The sequence below is a fragment of the Solanum stenotomum genome, chromosome 10 (genome assembly GCF_019186545.1).
Source record: "Solanum stenotomum isolate F172 chromosome 10, ASM1918654v1, whole genome shotgun sequence".
NCBI lineage: Eukaryota > Viridiplantae > Streptophyta > Magnoliopsida > Solanales > Solanaceae > Solanum > Solanum stenotomum.
The window spans coordinates 48,988,732-49,006,770 of NC_064291.1; the positions used below are offsets into that span (position 1 = coordinate 48,988,732).

Sequence of the window (18,039 nt, forward strand, 5' to 3'; positions counted from 1 at the left end):
TTTAGAGCGGAGAAAATTCTATTGAAAGCGTCACCCTTAAATAAGCTCTGTAGAGTGCAATCCGAATTTAATCGAAAAGATGTTAAGTATTATCCTTATTGTAACACTACCTGCACCACGTAATTCAGTACCAGTTGGGTGCTGTATAAAAATTGAAAAAAAAAAACCTTCTTATTATTTTGTGGCCACAAAAAATCTTAATTAATTTTTTCAAAAACTAATTTTTATTTTATAAAAAAATATCTTCAATTCTTCTTGGAATATTGAGAAAATCCTAACGACCACGTGAGTCATGCGTGGCACCAAATCACTACCAAAGAAAGAATCAATCTTTAGTTTCTTCTCCTCCCTTTTTTTTTTTCACAGAAGAACAAAACATGGAAATTAAATAAAAAATTGTTGAAAGGAATAAATAATAATTATGTAGAAGATTTTTTTGCCCTTTTTTTTTTCACAAATAAAGCCAAGATTTCACATCATTATCAAAATAGTTATGATACCTTCATCATTATTATAGGGTGGCTCTTTTTGTGAAAGAGGAAAAGTCAGAAGAATAATAAATATACTATTTTTTTTATAGGGTTTGGTATTAAATTTCCTTTTCCTTTCTTCTTGTGGCTTTTTCTTGGTTATGCCGTTTCAATTTCAGGTAATATATTTTCCCCTTTTTCTTGTTTTTCTTTATTTTTATGTGATTTTGGTATTTGGGTGTGGATTTTCTTGATATGTTGAGGTGGGGTATTGAGTTTTTGATTAGATCTGATAAAAGATTTGCTTTTAATACTGTTTATGATTAGATATGAATGTTTAGGCTATAAAGTTTGATTCTTTATTGATTTGAGTTTGAATCTGAGGCTAAAGTTTGATTCTTTATTGATTTGGTTTTGAGGCTGAGGCTAAAGATTGATTCTTTATTGTTTGGGGGTTTGAATCTTGGCATACTGTTGTTTTGGGTATGAGTTGGAAACCAATTTTTTCGATTTATTTGAGTGTTTGTTGTGTGTGTATATGCTGTTTGGGAATCTTTTTGTTAATTGGAAATAGTGCTAAGACTATTGGTAATAAGGGTTTGTTTCTTTATGGTAATTTTGTTAAGGAAGGTGGGAGATTGGTTTAGGCTATATAATTAGATTTTTGTGTGGCTATTCTGTGATGAATTTATGGGAATCATGGTGGTGACTGAGGATTTAGGATGAGGTTAAGTTTTGGTTTGAGCACAACTGTATGTTAGTATTCTGTTGAGGCTTGGAAAAAGTTAGTATTCTGTTTTGAAGAAAATTGATTGTTCTGAAGTTCTTTGAATTTCAGAGTTTTTTAAATGAGTAGTCTTGTAATTGTAACTAATAGTGTACGTTTTTACTTATATAATCTTGTACCACTATGTAATGAAAGAATTGTATGACAGTATGAGCTTTGAGCAATGAATTTGACATTGGTTTGTTGTTAATTCTTAATCCAACTATTTAGTGCTTGTTCCTACTCTTTGATTGCTAGATGGAATATGAGATAGTCACAATATGATTTGGAAGGCGGGTATACAGACAGATTTGTAGTAAGGGTTATTTTTACCTGCTAATGTCCTAATGATAAACTTGAAGTCTTGGACAACCATGAACAAGCTGGTTTTTGTTGTGCTTATCTAGGCAAGGATGTTGATTGGGATCCTTGATTAGTGTGTTTGCATGTTAGCATAATTGCATTACTGAACTTGTCAAAATATTGCTCTGTCGTCGTCTTTCTCAAGCGTGAATTTTCGTTTCTATGGGTGTTCTCCTTTTATTTAGTATTGTGCCTTGGACATACTGACCTTTTTCTCTTGGTTATGATTTTTTCAGGGTCAATTAGACTTCAATCCCAACAGAATAATATTGTTTAGGACATGGAGCAAGTCTGCCTTTTCTCAGATAACTTTGGGTATCAAGCTTTCTCATTTCAGGAAGTCCTCGATTGGCGGTTCCTCATCTGTGGAGATTTCCTTGTTGTTTCCTTTGTCAATTGCACATAGTTAACATCTGCTCTTGAGTGATCAGTACAGGAGACCATATGCCATTTCCACATAAGTTAAGTGTTGGATGTTTAATGCAGTTCCACTAGTAAGCAGCACACCTTATGATGTCAATTGTGACTGTACTGTTAACTACCTCATGCAAGTTTTTTATTTCTAGCGCATCGCCGATAAGACACCCATTCAGGAACCTTTGGAAACCATCCTCTGAGGTACTGCTGTGGGTTGTACTTTACCTTGTTATAGTGCTTATATATCCTAGTAGTCTTACATTATCTCCTCTGTCTCTATTCACTACAGGGCTAAATTCAGCAGACATATGTATGATGTTTCTATGCATTGTTGAGAATTAGTTAGCTCTTTACACACTTGCTTCGGGTTTGGTAGTTTCTAGAGACCTCTTCTTCACAATTCGGTTGACTGAAGATTTGGTATCAGACAGAAGTGTTATTGGAGGCAAGGAGCTAATGTGTTTTTGAGAAAGAAAGGTTCTGTGACTTGGACGTATAATTTGATATGTTGAATTGAGCTATTTGAATCTCAGTTAGCTTTGAAGTGGTATCATGATGCACTGCAGCACTTGCCTTTGCTTGCTTTCTCTCACCTGTTACAGTTTTGGTCTTTCTTCTGCTATATATCTTACAAATAAGGCTGTGAAGCCCATCCGTCCTATCATTGCTGATTCTGCCGTCATCAGTTTTGCAGAAGGAAATTAAGGGTGATTTTGCTGAATCAGCCAGGCCATAGTTCCTTTTAGTATTTTTTTTTTCTTTTACAGTCATCCCGAGACAGAAATCCACTTTGTTTATGTGTGTGTTGTCCCTATACTCCATTTAATAAGAGTCCTACGTGCTATTGAAGCTACTGAAATGGAAAGGTTGTGGTCTCATTTCGCTTATCATTTTTTGTTTTTATTGTCCCGACTCCTGTATGCTTATCTAATCCTTCTTAATGGTGCAGGTACCAGATAATTGAAGAAGTTGGTAATGGTACGTTTGGCAATGTTTGGCGTGCACTTAATAAGCAGACTGGTGAAGTGGTAGGTGCATATGTGTTAGGAACAACTTAGAACCTACTGATGTTGTTGAATTTTCGAAGTCCTCTAATACTATTCATTTGTCTAACACAGGTTGCGATTAAAAAGATGAAGAAGAATTATTATTCATGGGAAGAATGCATAAACTTGAGAGAGGTCAAGGTTAGATGATTTCCTTCCTTTGGCCATATTTTTTTTTTTCTCTGCTGAGAATTCAATAACCGTGAATTCTTTTGCAGTCTCTGAGAAAAATGAACCATTCGAATATTGTGAAGCTCAAGGAAGTGGTTAGGGAGAACGACATTTTGTATTTCGTGTTTGAATACATGGTATGTCATGGTTTACCTCTGTAATATATATTTGCGACCAGTCAGTTGACTGAATGTCTAAGTTTGAACGAGGTTTTGCAGGAGTGCAACTTATACCAGCTTATGAAGGACAGAGCAAAGCTTTTCTCAGAATCCGAAGTGAGAAATTGGTGCTTCCAAGTATTTCAAGGTCTTGCTTACATGCATCGACAAGGATATTTTCATCGTGACCTTAAGCCAGGTGTTTTGACCTTTCCTCGTTTTTTGTCTGTAAATGCTGTGGATGATGATGAAGAGTTGGACTTAACATAACTATCTTATTGTACTATATGTACTATACTCTTTTGTTTTCCTGTGAGAACCACCCTTAGTCTTGAAAACTAATATATCTATGGTGATCAGCATTCCTGCTCCCTTCCCTCCAACAGCTTAAGCTCAAATTCTTTATTTATTCTGGCTCTTGCTTGCAGATGTCATTTTAGTTTTCTTTGTTTACTGCTTTTTGAGTTGGGTTCACTGAGCTAAATATGCATTCAGGATTTATGAGATATACTACAGTCTACAAGGCACCAAGGAAATCTAGAAGAGCTTATACATTTTATTTGTGTTTGTTGTGTAATATGCATGCAGTCGTGACAATCTGCATGTTATAGTTCATTCCTTCGTGATCTGACCCATTTTAACATGTGATACTGATGGTTGTGCAGAGAACTTGTTGGTTTCGAAAGATATAATTAAAGTTGCTGATTTTGGTCTTGCTCGGGAGATCAATTCTCAGCCTCCGTATACAGAATATGTATCAACACGTTGGTTAGTATGCTTGCTCATCTATATGTTCATTCGTCTAAATGGTTAGTCTATTTTTTCCTTATACCAATTGTGTGGCACTGTAGGTATCGTGCTCCTGAAGTTCTTCTCCAGTCACCCATCTATGGTCCTGCTGTCGGTATGTAAATGATGCACACTATCTGTTTCAGCTATTTCTTTCTGGATGTATATTGATTATCTTTCAATACTCTGCAGATATGTGGGCCATGGGTGCTATAATGGCTGAGTTGTTTAGTCTTCGTCCTCTGTTTCCGGGTTCAAGGTATGCATCTGTGGTTATAATATTGATTTCTCTGCGACCTGCATAGAAATGTATATAGAAGAGGAGAGGGAGGGATGGTGGATTGAAATGTCATTTGCAATCCATTTACGTTCTGATGACAGTCGGCTGTATGCTTCTTTTCTTTGGGTGCAGTGAAGCAGATGAGATCTACAAAATATGCAGTGTTATAGGGACCCCAACCAAGAGGGACTGGTCTCAGGGACTTGAACTTGCTAGTGCTATTAACTACCAATTTCCGCAGGTAACATAACTCTTCCTTGATATGAAGCTATCTGTTGTTCCGGAATTCTTTAATGGAAAAAGAATTGCTATTCTTAAAAGGATTTTTCAGATTAGCTCCCACCGTCCTCTTCTTTTTTGCTTTTGATTTCAGTTCTTAGCCTTTCAACTATTGAAAAGGAGGTCCTTTTAGTTCCCCTAACGGAAAAAAATGATATTAACTAGCAAAGTGATTTCTTTTGAATGTGGGTTGACACCTTCCCTGGTTTTATTTGGCAGGTTGCTGGTGTAGATCTTGCTTTGCTAGTTCCATCTGCCAGTGAAAATGCTATTAGTCTAATCACGGTAAGAGGTGGCTAAAAACATTCGTATCACTTTCTTAATTGTTCGCAACATTGCCATATATGCAACCTTTCTGAATACACTTCTAAAAGGGAATGGAATATCTGATAGCTTGTCATTTCATCTTTTTCTGTTACTTGCTGCAGTCTCTTTGTTCATGGGATCCTCGTAAGAGGCCGACGGCAATCGATGCTCTTCAGCATCCTTTTTTCCAGGTGGACAACTCCTTCCATTTTTTAACTTAATGTACATAAGTCAGTGTCTGTCTTTCTATTAAATTAGATGATATCATTTGTGATGTGGCAGAGTTGCTTTTATGTACCTCCATCTGTTAGCGGAAACGTGAAAATAAAGAACAAGGAAGAATAACAATATTTAACGTGGTTCGAATCAAAATGATCCTACGTCCACCAAAGAACAACTGCACCAATATTTATTTCACTCTGTAAAGAATACAAGTGAAATGAGAGAAAACATCAAATGCCTTAGAAGTTGAGAAGGCAAGTGAAATGATGTTTTGAAAATGAATTAAGAGCTATCTATTTATAAGAATAATTCTTCCTATTGATGTCATCCATGACATCACTATGTGTCAAAATGTCAAGGTTAAACATGTGAAACCATTTAATGGTTTACCTAAATTTCACCTACCAAGATACTATCTTGACTTTTATTTTGCACTAATTATCTTCCTACAAAATCTTCATATTAATTCATCTTTCATTGAGTTTGATTCCACAAGAACCAAACCAACTCTTTCACCATCACTACGCACCAAGGCTGCTGTTGCTAAGACTCCTCCTTCTGGTTTGTATTGTCTTCCACATTACTAGTAAGAAACTTGGGTTTTATGTTGTTACAATGAACTTAAAAGGACTTTTTTTATCGTAGCTGTTGTGCGGGGTGCAGTGGAGCAGAAGTAAAAGTGGTCATCTGGGATGTCGAACAATCCCAAACCTAGCAGCAACTTCTCAACTGTCAAGTCACAGCTGCCGTTTAACGCAGGTGATTATAAGAATTTAAAGGATTTTACTGTGATCCAGCTAAATCTGAGGCCTCCTATTCTCTGGACTAACTATTTAATATTTTTCCTTCCTGAATTTAACTGTGAAAGAACCATCCATCCTTTTAGCTGCGCACAAAAACTTGCCTTCTTTATTCTGATTCTTATTCAATTGTTTCCCACTGAAATTGTGTAACAGGTGTACAAAGGAAGCTGGATATGAATTATCAGGTATGTTATCCTCGGAAACAACCTTTTATTATTTTTCCCATCTGATAGACGAGACAAATGTTGTGGCTAGACGTAGGGGTATTCTACCTGAATCTAATTTCTGCAAACAATTGTTCAGGATCCAACGAGGAATGATAAATTCCTGCAAGGCTCTGTTAACCAACAACCAAAATATCGACCTCCCGGAAGGAACATTCCAAGCGATCCAAGTGAGTCTATTGGAATACTTGTATTGTTGTGCCCATAAAGCTAGTTTTTCTTTAGAGCTTGGCAGTGGTTGGTTCCAGAGTGCAGAATTTTGCCGTTTTTGATGCAGCTGATAAGCTGGGAAACATGAATATTGGCTCTGGCAGAGGACCTACAATGCAGCCAGTAGTTAAGCCAATGAAGGCAGGAGGATGGCATGGGCAGCACAACTTGTTCCATGGACGGTCTAAAGAGTTTCTTCCGGGGAGAAGCTTTTCGAGGAAAGTTGCTGAATGAATAAATGTCATAGCTGAGAGTGTCCTACTTTGTTCCAGTGTTCTATTAGCGATAATAGTATTTATGTGCATGGCTAATTTTGATGTTACTTTGGTGAAGCCAGCAGTCTTTGTGCTTTCAATATTTTTGTTTAGTTTTTGGAGATTTTGTTACATCTACGATGTTTTGAATAATGTATTTCCTTGTTTTGCTTGAATAAATGGTTTTCCTCAACACTCATTGATAGTGTGTATACATTGCATCTTTTGTACATAAATTAAGTTTCCCAATAGTCAGTTAGCACAACAAGGAGACTTAAACTACTCAGATTTCTAGTATTGATTACACCACTAACAAAAATAATCTGTTTATGGAATAATATATCGCATTATTCCATTATAGAATAATAAGTAACAACCATCAAAACAAGATATAAAGATCAATTTAGAACAAAGAATGATTATATAAATGAAACAACACTTAAGACTTTTGTTTCAACACTTACACAATTGATCATTAAGCTAAAGCTCGATATAACTAACTAAAAATATATGAAAAAATAAAGATCTTAAAGATCTAGTTGATTCCTCATGTCAACTCGAAAGCAAAATCTTGAATTGGTTTTCTCCCAACGTATCGAGATGACGTCATTTTCTTTGAGATTCCTCCTTTTGACAAAAGCCTTTGTCCATGCTTTGACAAGGTGAAAGCTATTAGTTGACCATTTTTTTAGAGTCAAAATATGGCTTGTTTGTGTATCCATATCATATACGGTAACATCAACTCCACACAATTGTTGGCAAATTATGCTCTGTTCTTCCTCGTTCATAAAGGGTAATATGTAATTATTCACGTCTTGTTGAGATAGTAATAGCCTTGAAGCTCCATTCACATCGCTTCTAGTTAGCTTCTTTGTTATCCAGTTACCCAATGCATTAACCTCACGACTTGATGAAGCAAAAACAGAAGAATGTTGACTATCAATGGAAGATTGGGCTGTCGAAGAGGTGTTGGGTAGGGACGGCGGAGGAGTATTGTTTGCAATTGGTTTTGAGTTTTCATGAACTTGTGTAAAGAGAGTCAAAAAAGGTGAATTAGGATGGTCCTTGCCGCCGTCTATGGAAGAGAAATCAACAGTAGTAGTAATTGGTTTGGAAGCAGCAAGATTTTCAGAAACTTGGGGAAAGAGAGACAAAGTAGTATTAGAAGACGAGTAGTGATGAGGAAGACAATAGCTAATTGGTTGGGCATCAATAACACTGTCTTCCGAAAATGGCAGAGACATTAGAAAATCGTCAGAAAATTGATCACCAATTTCCATATCGTAACTAAGAGAAATAAAGGAATGAGAATAGTAGTAATATTTTGGAAAGAAATAAAGGAATGAGAATAGTAGTAATAGCGTAACTAAGAGAAATTGATCATCCTTTTATAGATTTGTATAATTTTTCCATTTTGGATCAAAGTCGGATTCTGTGTTAAAAAGGAAAGGATTTGCAATTTTAGTTCTATTTTTGGTATATTTATTTGAGTTAAAAGAATTTAAAGTTTGTTCACATGTAAATGTTACCAATTAATTAATTTATTATCCATTTCATAGTCGGATTCTGTGTTAAAAAGGGATGGATTGACAATTTTAGTTCTATTTTTGGTATATTTATTTGAGTTAAAAGAGTTTAAAGCTTGTTCACGTGTAAATGTTACCAATTAATTAATTTATTATCCATTTCATATTAAAATCAATAAAAATTCATTATATTTTTTCTTTTTACCTTTACTATTAAATAATAGGGAAAAATGATAAATATACCCCTGAACTATCGTAAATGGTATATAAATACTCTCCGTCATACTTTTGCGACATTGGTGCCCTTGTCGTCCAAAAACTAGAGCATATGTACTTTTTATACTAACAAACATACACATGTCATAATTTTATCCATCGATTTGACATGTAATAAATATTGGATTGATGGATAAGATCGCACCACGTGTCCCTATTTATTCTTTCGTTAGAGTGAATGACATATATGCGCTAGTTTTTTGACAGCAAGGGCACCAATGTCCCAAAAGTATGACAGAGGGTATCTACATACCATTTACGATAGTTCGGAGATATATTTGTCCTTTTTCCCTATTATGTAATACTAAAGGTAAAAAGAAAAAATATAATAAAATTTTCTTGATTCATGAATTAAACGAGTAAATTAAAACAAATATTTTAACATACACTATTTGTTCAAAAATATCCCCNACCCCCGTTAATTAGCTAAGTAGCGTAAAAATATCTTTGCTACTAACAATTGCTCCAAAAAAGAAAAAATGAGCCCTATTTTTGAAAAAATCTATTCTGAGGGGGCAGTTACGTCCTCCATTTAAAGCTCAAGACAAATGCTTCTAATTGTAAAAACTTGATCAAGCTATAATATCGAAGATTATGAGATTATTTTGACTATTTAAAATGATACTTTTTTACACAATTTCAATAATAAGTATTATTAAAGTTTAATTGTCAATATTATACCTTGTGTAATTTTACAAATTGGCATTATAGAGGATAGTGTGTATACCGATCTTATCATATCTTAATAGTTTTATTTTCGATAGACCCTTGGTTCAAGAAAAAACACAATAAAATAGTTTAGAAAAATAAATAACAAAGATGTAGAAGCCATGACAAAATACAATAAAATTTAATTATCAACATTAAGTTTTCAGCTAAAAAATTTGTTCAATTGTTTCCTTTAAAATTGTTTTGGTTCTCGACTAAAACGAACAACTGAAAGTTATGTGTCAAATCTTAAATGTTAAACCAATAAGAAAAGCGTTAACGATCAATAATCAATCGATAATTGTTGAGTCAAATCAATAATTTTCTAATCAAATTGAATCAACTGATGTACAATCCTAATTTCTCTAGGTATGATATTGCTACTGTGTTCGGTCAAACACATTCCTATAAATTAAAACACATAAAGTATTACTTATTATAACTTTTAGTTGTTCGTTTTAGTCAAGAACCAAAGCAGTTTTAAAGCAAACAATTGAACAAATTCTTTAGTTGAAAACGTAATGTTGATAATTAAATTTTATTGTATTTTGTCATGGCTACTATATCTTTGTTATTTATTTTTCTAAACTATTTTATTGTGTTTTTTCTTGAACCAAGGGTCTATCGAAAATAAACCTATCAAGATATGATAAAATCGATACACACACTATCCTCTATAATATCTATTTATAAAATTACACAAGGTATGATATTGACAATTAAACTTTAATAATACTTATTATTGAAATTATGTAAAAATTATCATTTTAAATAGTCAAAGTAATCTCATAATCTTCGATATTAAATTTTGCTCAAGTTTTTACAATTAGAAGCATTTGTCTTGAGCTTTAAATGGAGGACGTAACTGCCCCTCAGAATAATTTTTTTTTAAAAATAGGGCTCATTTTATCTTTTTTGGAGCAATTGTTAATAGCAAAGAAATTTTTACGCTACTTAGCTAATTATTGGAGGGGGGGGGGGGGGTTTGAACAAATAGTATATGTTAAAATATGAAATGGATAATAAATTAATTAATTCGTAATAATTAATTTAAACTCTTTTAACTCAAATAATATACCAAAAATAGAACTAAAATTGTGAATCCTTTCCTTTTTAACACAGAATCCGACTTCAATCCAAAAAGGGAGAAATTATACAAATCTATAAAAGGATCATTACCCAGCCTTTCCAAAATATTACTACTATTCTCGTTCCTTTATTTCTCTTACGCTGTGGAAAATAGTGATCAATTTTTCGACGATTTTCTAATGTCTCTGCCATTTTCGGAAGACAATGTTATTGATGCCGAACCAATTAGCTATTCTCTTCCTCATCACTCGTCTTCTAATACCACTTTGTCTCTGTTTCCCCAAGTTTCTGAAAATCTTGGTGCTTCGAAACCAATTACTACTACGGTTGATTTCTCTTCCATAGACGGCGGCAAGGACGATCATAATTCACCTTTTTTGACCCTCTATACACAAGTTTATGAAAACTCAAAACCAATTGCAAACAATACTCCTCCCCCATGCCTACCCAACACCTCTTCGATAACGCTATCTTCCATTGATAGTCAACATTCTTCTGTTTTTGCTTCATCAAAACGGGAGGTTAATGTATTGGGTAACTGTGCAAACAAAAGAATCAAATGGAGAGGAAGGCCACTGGATAACAAAGAAGCTAACAAGAAGCGATGTGAATGGAGCTTCGAGGTTATTACTATCTCGACAAGACATGAATAATTACATATTACTCTTCATGAACAAGGAAGAACAGAGCATAATTTGTCAACAATTATGTGGAGTTGATGTTACCGTATTTGATATGGATACACAAACAAAGCATATTTTGACCCTCAAGAAACGGTCTACTAATAGCTTTCACCTTGTCAAAGCATGGACAAAGGATTTTGTCAAAAAGAGGAATCTGAAAGAAAATGACGTCATCTCGATATGTTGGGAGAAAACCAATTCAAGATTTTGCTTTTGAGTTGAAACGAGGAATCAACTAGATCTTTAAGATGTTTTTTTTTTCATATTTTTTACTTTTTAGTTAGTTATATTGAGCTTTAGCTTGGTGATCAATTATGCAAGAATGGAATCAAAGCTTTTTAGTGTCGCTTCATTTGTATAATCATTCTTTGTTCTGAATTTATCCTTACATCTTCTTTTGTTATGGTTCTTACTTATTATTCAATAATGTATCACGTTATGTTGTATCGTTTTCTATGTTTATATAATGTCAAACATCAACAATGTTAACTTAGTTTGTTCACGGGGAGTAAACATATGGTTTATGTTATTAGTGTGATCAAAACTAGAAATATATAACCTGTGTAAATTGTAATGTTAGTCTCCTTGTTGTGCTAACTTTGTAATTAGCAGAGGAATATTTTGCTTGTTCCATGACAATCTTATCTCATAGTAAAAAAATAAAATCAAATTTGAACCTGACTATTGATTATCAGATCTTTGCTTTAATCAAAGCAACTTAATTAGTGATATACTTAATTAATTTTAGGTTGTGACAGTGGCGTTTTGGCTGATGTTAAAGATTGGTTTTCTTACATGCATGAGTTCTGAGCTAACTCGATAGAATCTTTTAATGTGTGCTTTGGTAGCCTGCTTAAACAGTCTTCGACATCAAACTGAGTGTATCTTTGTCAGGGAGCGTTTTACATCTAATGAAGGTTTTCTGGTGCGAATTTGAATTAGTTGGGCCCCAAAGCAGAGAATCCATCTCAGGAATCATGTTGTTGAAATTCAGCTCAATACATATTTATATTGTACAGTGTATTCGTCTAGCTTACTAATCAGTCAGTGTTGACTAAGTCGGTTACTTAGTTAATTGATAGCTTTAGATTAGCAAGTACTTGGTTAGAATTAGTTAAGCTAGGATTAGATATTTTCCATTCATCTGCTAAAAAAGTACACATCCAAACGGAATGAATCAGTTTTCACATTCTCACAAACAATGTTTTATAGTTCCTTTTTCTCACTTCTTCGTTTCTAATGCAACATTAGAAGAAAAGCAGCCATGGATGAATCTTAAGCTCTCAATATAGCTTGATCTTCCAATTTCAAAGCTTGACAGAAGGTTTTCTAGTGCATGTCATGAATAGTTTCTCCCTCATTCATTGTGATGTTCTCATATTGGGTGGTCAGCATGTCCACCTTTGATTCTTTCACCTGCTCCGTGCCCTCATGAGCTGTATTGAGATAATCCCAGATTTTTATTGCTGACTCACAAGCTGAAATGCGATTGTACTCTTCAGCACCTATACCACACACCAGCAACTTCTTAGCTTTATAGCTTTTCTCGATCTTCTTTCTGTCCGCCTCGTTGTACTATTGACAAGTCTTAGGAACGACTTTTGTTATTTCACCATCCTTCACTTTCATTGTTGGGATGAAGGGTCCATCCAACACAATATCCCATAGCTCGCGGTCTTCGGCCATTCAAAAGTCGTGAATCTTTGTTTTCCACCAACTATAGAACTGGCCATTGAAACGAGGTGGTCTTGTTGACGATTGTCCTTCTTTCAGATTCAGTGGAGCATCCATCTTTCTACAAGAATCTCTCTCTTGGTGTTAACCAGCTAGAGAACACCTGCTCTGATACCAATTGATAAAATATGTGCATCCACTATTAGTCAACGGACCAGGTCCCTTGACTCAGCAAGAACAATAATGTAGAGTAAACAATGAACAGAAAAACAACACAATCAATTTACGTGGAAACCTCCTTGCTCAAGGGAGTAAAACCACGACTTGTCACACAGGATTTTCAACTGTTTTCACTAATCTCTTCAAGCAAAAGTGAAACACAGATACAACTCCAAACGAGATTAACCTCTTAATCTCAAAGTTAAGTAATAACCCTATAACTTACTGAGCCTAAGCAGATACCACACTGCCCACTAAGCTATCAATCCTAGATAACTTAGACTTCAACTAAGCAGATACCAAACTGCCCACTAAATCAGCTAGCTCCTACATGATTTAGAATTTGACTAAGTAGATACAACACTGCCCATTAAATCAGTTAACTCTAACCGATTTAGACTTTTACAAACAGAACAAAAGATCTGAATCCTTTATAGATTAGGAACAAATTTACAATATAAGCATTGAAGTATAATTCCTGAGACAACTATGACACTTGCAGCTTGATCAGGTCCCTGTTGTCCTTTTGGAGAATACTTCACAAAGTGGGTCTTTGCTTGTGTTCTTGAGAATTTTCAAGATGCAAACACTAAGGTTGTGTCTATTGAACATAACCTTTATGAATAATAGACATAACCTTCGAGTCCATACAATTGGCCGAGGTTTCTGCCACAGTTGGAGACTGTGCACCAACCAATTGTACTTTTTACAGCCTGACATTTGTGTGTAAATTGGCACAAGGATAGGTCCCTTTACAAGGTCCCATGGTTTGTCAAATCATCAAAACTGCAAATAACAGATGACCTCCTATTAATATCGAACGTTACCATATGGTGATAGAAATTCTCGAGTGTTTGTAGTTGTCATGTTCACAAAATATACTAACATGAGCTTGACTTCAAACTATTTCCACGTCTCCCATTTAAGGATATTTCTTAAATATAATTTTCTACAAAAATCTTATCTACCTCCAAATTCTTCCAAATCACTCTTGAATTTTTAAGAGATTGTTCCATAATTGAAATATAAAATATGATAAATATAACATATGAACAGATGCAACAAAAAATAACTAAACAAAGATAATCAAGATAATTTAAAAGATCAAAAATGAAGAAAAATATCTTATGATCTCTTTTTTCCCCTTACTCACTAATGCACATGTATTAGGAGATTAAATACAACTACTATTACAATAATATATCTAGTGTAATCTCACAAGTGGGTTTGATCATATTAGCAAGTTTGATGATCAAAGAGTCTCAATAAAATTAGTGGTCTAAAGAAAAAATTTAATAAGAGACCTCAAGTATATACATAATTGAACAAACCATGTTTGATGATAAAAAAAAGTCTCAATAAAATTTATTGGCCTAAAACATAATTTTAATATAAAAGAGCTCAAATATATACATAGGTGAACAATAATAGTATATCTAGTGTAATCTCACATTTACAACATGTTTGATCACACAAGTAGATTTGATGATTAAAAAGTCTCCATAAAATTAGTGGCCTAAATCCAAATTTTAATAAAAGACCATATATCTAAGGTAAAATTTAAACTCATTAACCCGAATAATTATACCAAAAATAGAAGTAGAAATTGTCTTTCCTTTCCTTTTCTGGTATGGAATAAAAACAGAGAAAACTCAAACATTTGAATCCCATTTTGATCCTATGCAGGGGTGGCTCAATGCCTTTAAAAATGAGGCCCCCAAAATCGAAGGGCCTAATTTTTTAGTAATAATAAAATTATCTTAAGCTTTTTAACAAAAAAAATAAAAATAAAGATTTTTTTAATTTGTTTTGAAACATTAAAGAATATTTCTTTTTTATGGATCAATTTTTAAATTTAACTTCCACATGATATGCTTAAGACCACAAGATTAAAAAATATTTTGGTATATATATATATATCTTTAGTTTAAGATCATAAAAAAACAAACTTTTTTATTAAAAAGAAAGAAATAACTTGAATCTCGGATATAAAAAAATAATTAAAATTTAGGCGCCCAACTTATTTTTGATTTTAGGTCATTAATTAGCTTGAGCCGCACTGATCCTATGCAGGAGAAGAGAATTATACATACAAAACTATAAAAGGAAAGTGTAAATAACTAATTACTCGATTATGACAGTAATATTATAGATTATCAAGAAAGCTAACATAATGGAACGAATAATAAATAACATAATTGGAGTAATATGAAACTAAACGGTTTCAACTCAAATTATTTTACCAAAAATAGAACTAGAATTTTTTTTAGTATAATTTGCATTCCATTTCCTTACTTTCTATAAAAAGTTCGTCTTTATTTTTTATTTACTTTCTATAAAAAGTCTGTCTTTATTTTTTACTTACTTTGTATACAAAGTTTGTCTTTAATTTTTACGTACTTTCTCTTTTATGCCATGGAAGACGATTTTCTTACTTTCTATAAAAGTTAGTCTTTATTTTTTATGTACTTTCTCTTTTACACCATGGAAGACGATTTTCTAATGTTATCTCTCTCCGCCATATTCACAAGATAGCGCCGAACCAATTAGCTATTCTAAAACTACTGTTGATTTCACTTTGTCTCTGTTTCTGAAAATCTTACAATTACTACTACCGTTGATTTCTCTTCCATAGGTGGCACAGAGATAAAGTGAAATCAACAGTAGTTTTAGAAGACGACCGATGAGGCGTCAGACAGTAGCAAGGACGATCACGATCCTAATTCACCTTTTTTGACTCTCTTTACACAAGTTTATGAAAACTTTACTGATTTGTAGTGTTGCTTCATTCATATATTCCTTCTTTTTTCTGAATTCTTCTTTTGATAGTTGTTACTTATTATGGAAGCGTTGTATTGTAATCTAACTTTGAACTCAAAACATTCCCATTATGGTTTTAAGTGATCTTCAATGATTTTTATGTGTCAAATCTTAACGGTTAAATCAATAATCAAAGCGATAACGATCAATAACCAATAAATTAATAATCAATAAGTCAATATCTTAATGACTCTATGATAATTTTACATGTCTACAGATCGATAATTGTTGAGTCAAATCAATAAATTTCTAATCAAATTGAATCAACCATTGTACAATCCTAATTTCTCTGGATATGGTATTGCTACTGTGTTCGGTCAAACACATTCCTATAAATTTGACACATAAAGTATTACTTAGTATAACGTTTAGTTGTTCGTTTTAGTCGAGAACCAAAGCAGTTTTAAAGGAAACAATTGAACAGATTTTTTAGTCGAAAACTTAATGTTGATAATTAAGTTTTGTTGTATTTTGTCATGGCTTCTACATCTTTGTTATTTATTTTTCTAAACTATTTTATTGTGTGTTTTTTTTAACCAAGGGTCTATCGAAAATAAAACTATCAAGAGATGATAAGATTGGTATACACACTACCCTCTATAATACCTATTTGTGAAATTACACAAAAACTTTAATAATACTTATTATTGAAATCGGAACAATTGTTAATAGCAACGATATTTTTATGCTACTTAGCTAATTGGGGGGGGGGGGGGGGGNGGGGGGGGGATTTTTGAACAAATAGTATATGTTAAAATATGAAATGGATAATAAATTAATTAATTGGTAATAATTAATTTAAACTCTTTTAACTCAAATAATATACCAAAAATAGAACTTTCCTTTTTAACACAGAATCCGAGTTTGATCCAAAATGGGAAAATTATACAAACCTATAAAAGGGCCTTTTTCTTCATTCCAAAATATTACTACTATTCTCATTCCTTTATTTCTCTTAGTTACGCTATGGAAATTGGTGATCAATTTTTCGACGATTTTCTAATGTCTCTGCCATTTTCAGAAGACAGTGTTATTGATGCCGAACCAATTAGCTATTCTCTTCCTCAGCACTACTCGTCTTCTAATACCACTTTGTCTCTGTTTCCCCAAGTTTCTGAAAATCTTGCTGATTCGAAACCAATTACTACTACTATTGATTTCTCTTCCATAGACGGCGGCAAGGACCATCCTAATTCACCTTTTTTGACTCTCTTTACACAAGTTCATGAAAACTCAAAACCAATTGCAAACAATACTCCTCCGCCATCCTTACCCAACACCTCTTCGACAGCCCAATCTTCCATTGATAGTCAACATTCTTTTGCTTTTGGTTTATCAAGTCGGGAGGTTAATGCATTGGGTAACTGGATAACAAAGAAACTAACTAGAAGCGATGTGAATGTGTCACGACCCGATTTCTCAAGTCATGATGGCACCTACTATAACCCACCAGTAGGTAAGCCAACCCGTAACCCGGAACAACAAGTAATGGGTCTGAGGGTAGAAACTAAATAAGAGGAGACAAATAACAATATAAACAGGCAGAAGCAAACCAAAAAAACATATATACAAATAAAGATCCCTCCCAGAACCTGGAAGTCACTAGTACAGAGCTACTAACAAAATGAGTACAAGTCCCAAAAGTGGACAACATAGACTGGACTGTCTCGAAAGGTAAAAGACAAGTCTATATATACAGATGGAGGCTGAAATAGTACAAAACGTCGTATGCTCACTCCCGTCTCCGGATCAGTCTGCTCCAAGCTCGATCAACGCTGGCTGCTAGTGCCCGGACCTGCATCACGAAATAGATGCAGAGCGTAGCATGAGTACCAAAACAACAGGTACCCAGTAGGCATCATAGGCCGACTGAACTTGAAAAGTAAAGGCAATATGAAAAGAAGGAATAATACAAACCGAGGGTCAAGAACTAAAATCTAACTAACAATGAAATGCACACGAGTGTACAAAGAACTAACTAAAGTAATCTATAAGCTAACTACACCTAACTGGACCCCCATAAGCCCAGAAGGTACACTCGTGCGCAAGTTAAATAAAAACCCGAACGGACCCCCATAAGCCCGACGAGTACACAGAATAACTATAACTAAAGAGAATTGCATAAAAGAACCCAAGAACGAAGAACATCGAACCAGAACCTCAACCCTAATTAGTAGAATCTGACAGCACTGAGGCCGGACCTCGAACCGGATGCTCAGCAGAAGTACCCAAGTAACCAATCACAAGTATCAAGTATAAGAGGCCGGAACTCTAACCGGATGCTCT

General features: G+C 33.9%; 1 pseudogene across 1 annotated transcript in view; it reads left to right on the forward strand.

The window, feature by feature from the left end:
* Nucleotides 1–355: 355 nt before the first annotated feature.
* LOC125878217 (cyclin-dependent kinase F-4-like) overlaps nucleotides 356–18,039 on the forward strand; it is a 22,000-nt pseudogene continuing 4,316 nt past the window's right edge. The window contains exons 1-18 of the transcript XR_007447736.1: nucleotides 356–649; nucleotides 1,836–2,217; nucleotides 2,306–2,882; nucleotides 2,966–3,044; nucleotides 3,135–3,203; nucleotides 3,281–3,370; nucleotides 3,452–3,590; nucleotides 4,057–4,159; nucleotides 4,243–4,295; nucleotides 4,373–4,439; nucleotides 4,593–4,701; nucleotides 4,959–5,024; nucleotides 5,168–5,236; nucleotides 5,328–5,345; nucleotides 5,783–5,828; nucleotides 5,913–6,026; nucleotides 6,224–6,255; nucleotides 6,374–6,464. The product of XR_007447736.1 is annotated as a cyclin-dependent kinase F-4-like (transcript). The remainder of the gene's footprint in view (nucleotides 650–1,835; nucleotides 2,218–2,305; nucleotides 2,883–2,965; nucleotides 3,045–3,134; nucleotides 3,204–3,280; nucleotides 3,371–3,451; nucleotides 3,591–4,056; nucleotides 4,160–4,242; nucleotides 4,296–4,372; nucleotides 4,440–4,592; nucleotides 4,702–4,958; nucleotides 5,025–5,167; nucleotides 5,237–5,327; nucleotides 5,346–5,782; nucleotides 5,829–5,912; nucleotides 6,027–6,223; nucleotides 6,256–6,373; nucleotides 6,465–18,039) is intronic.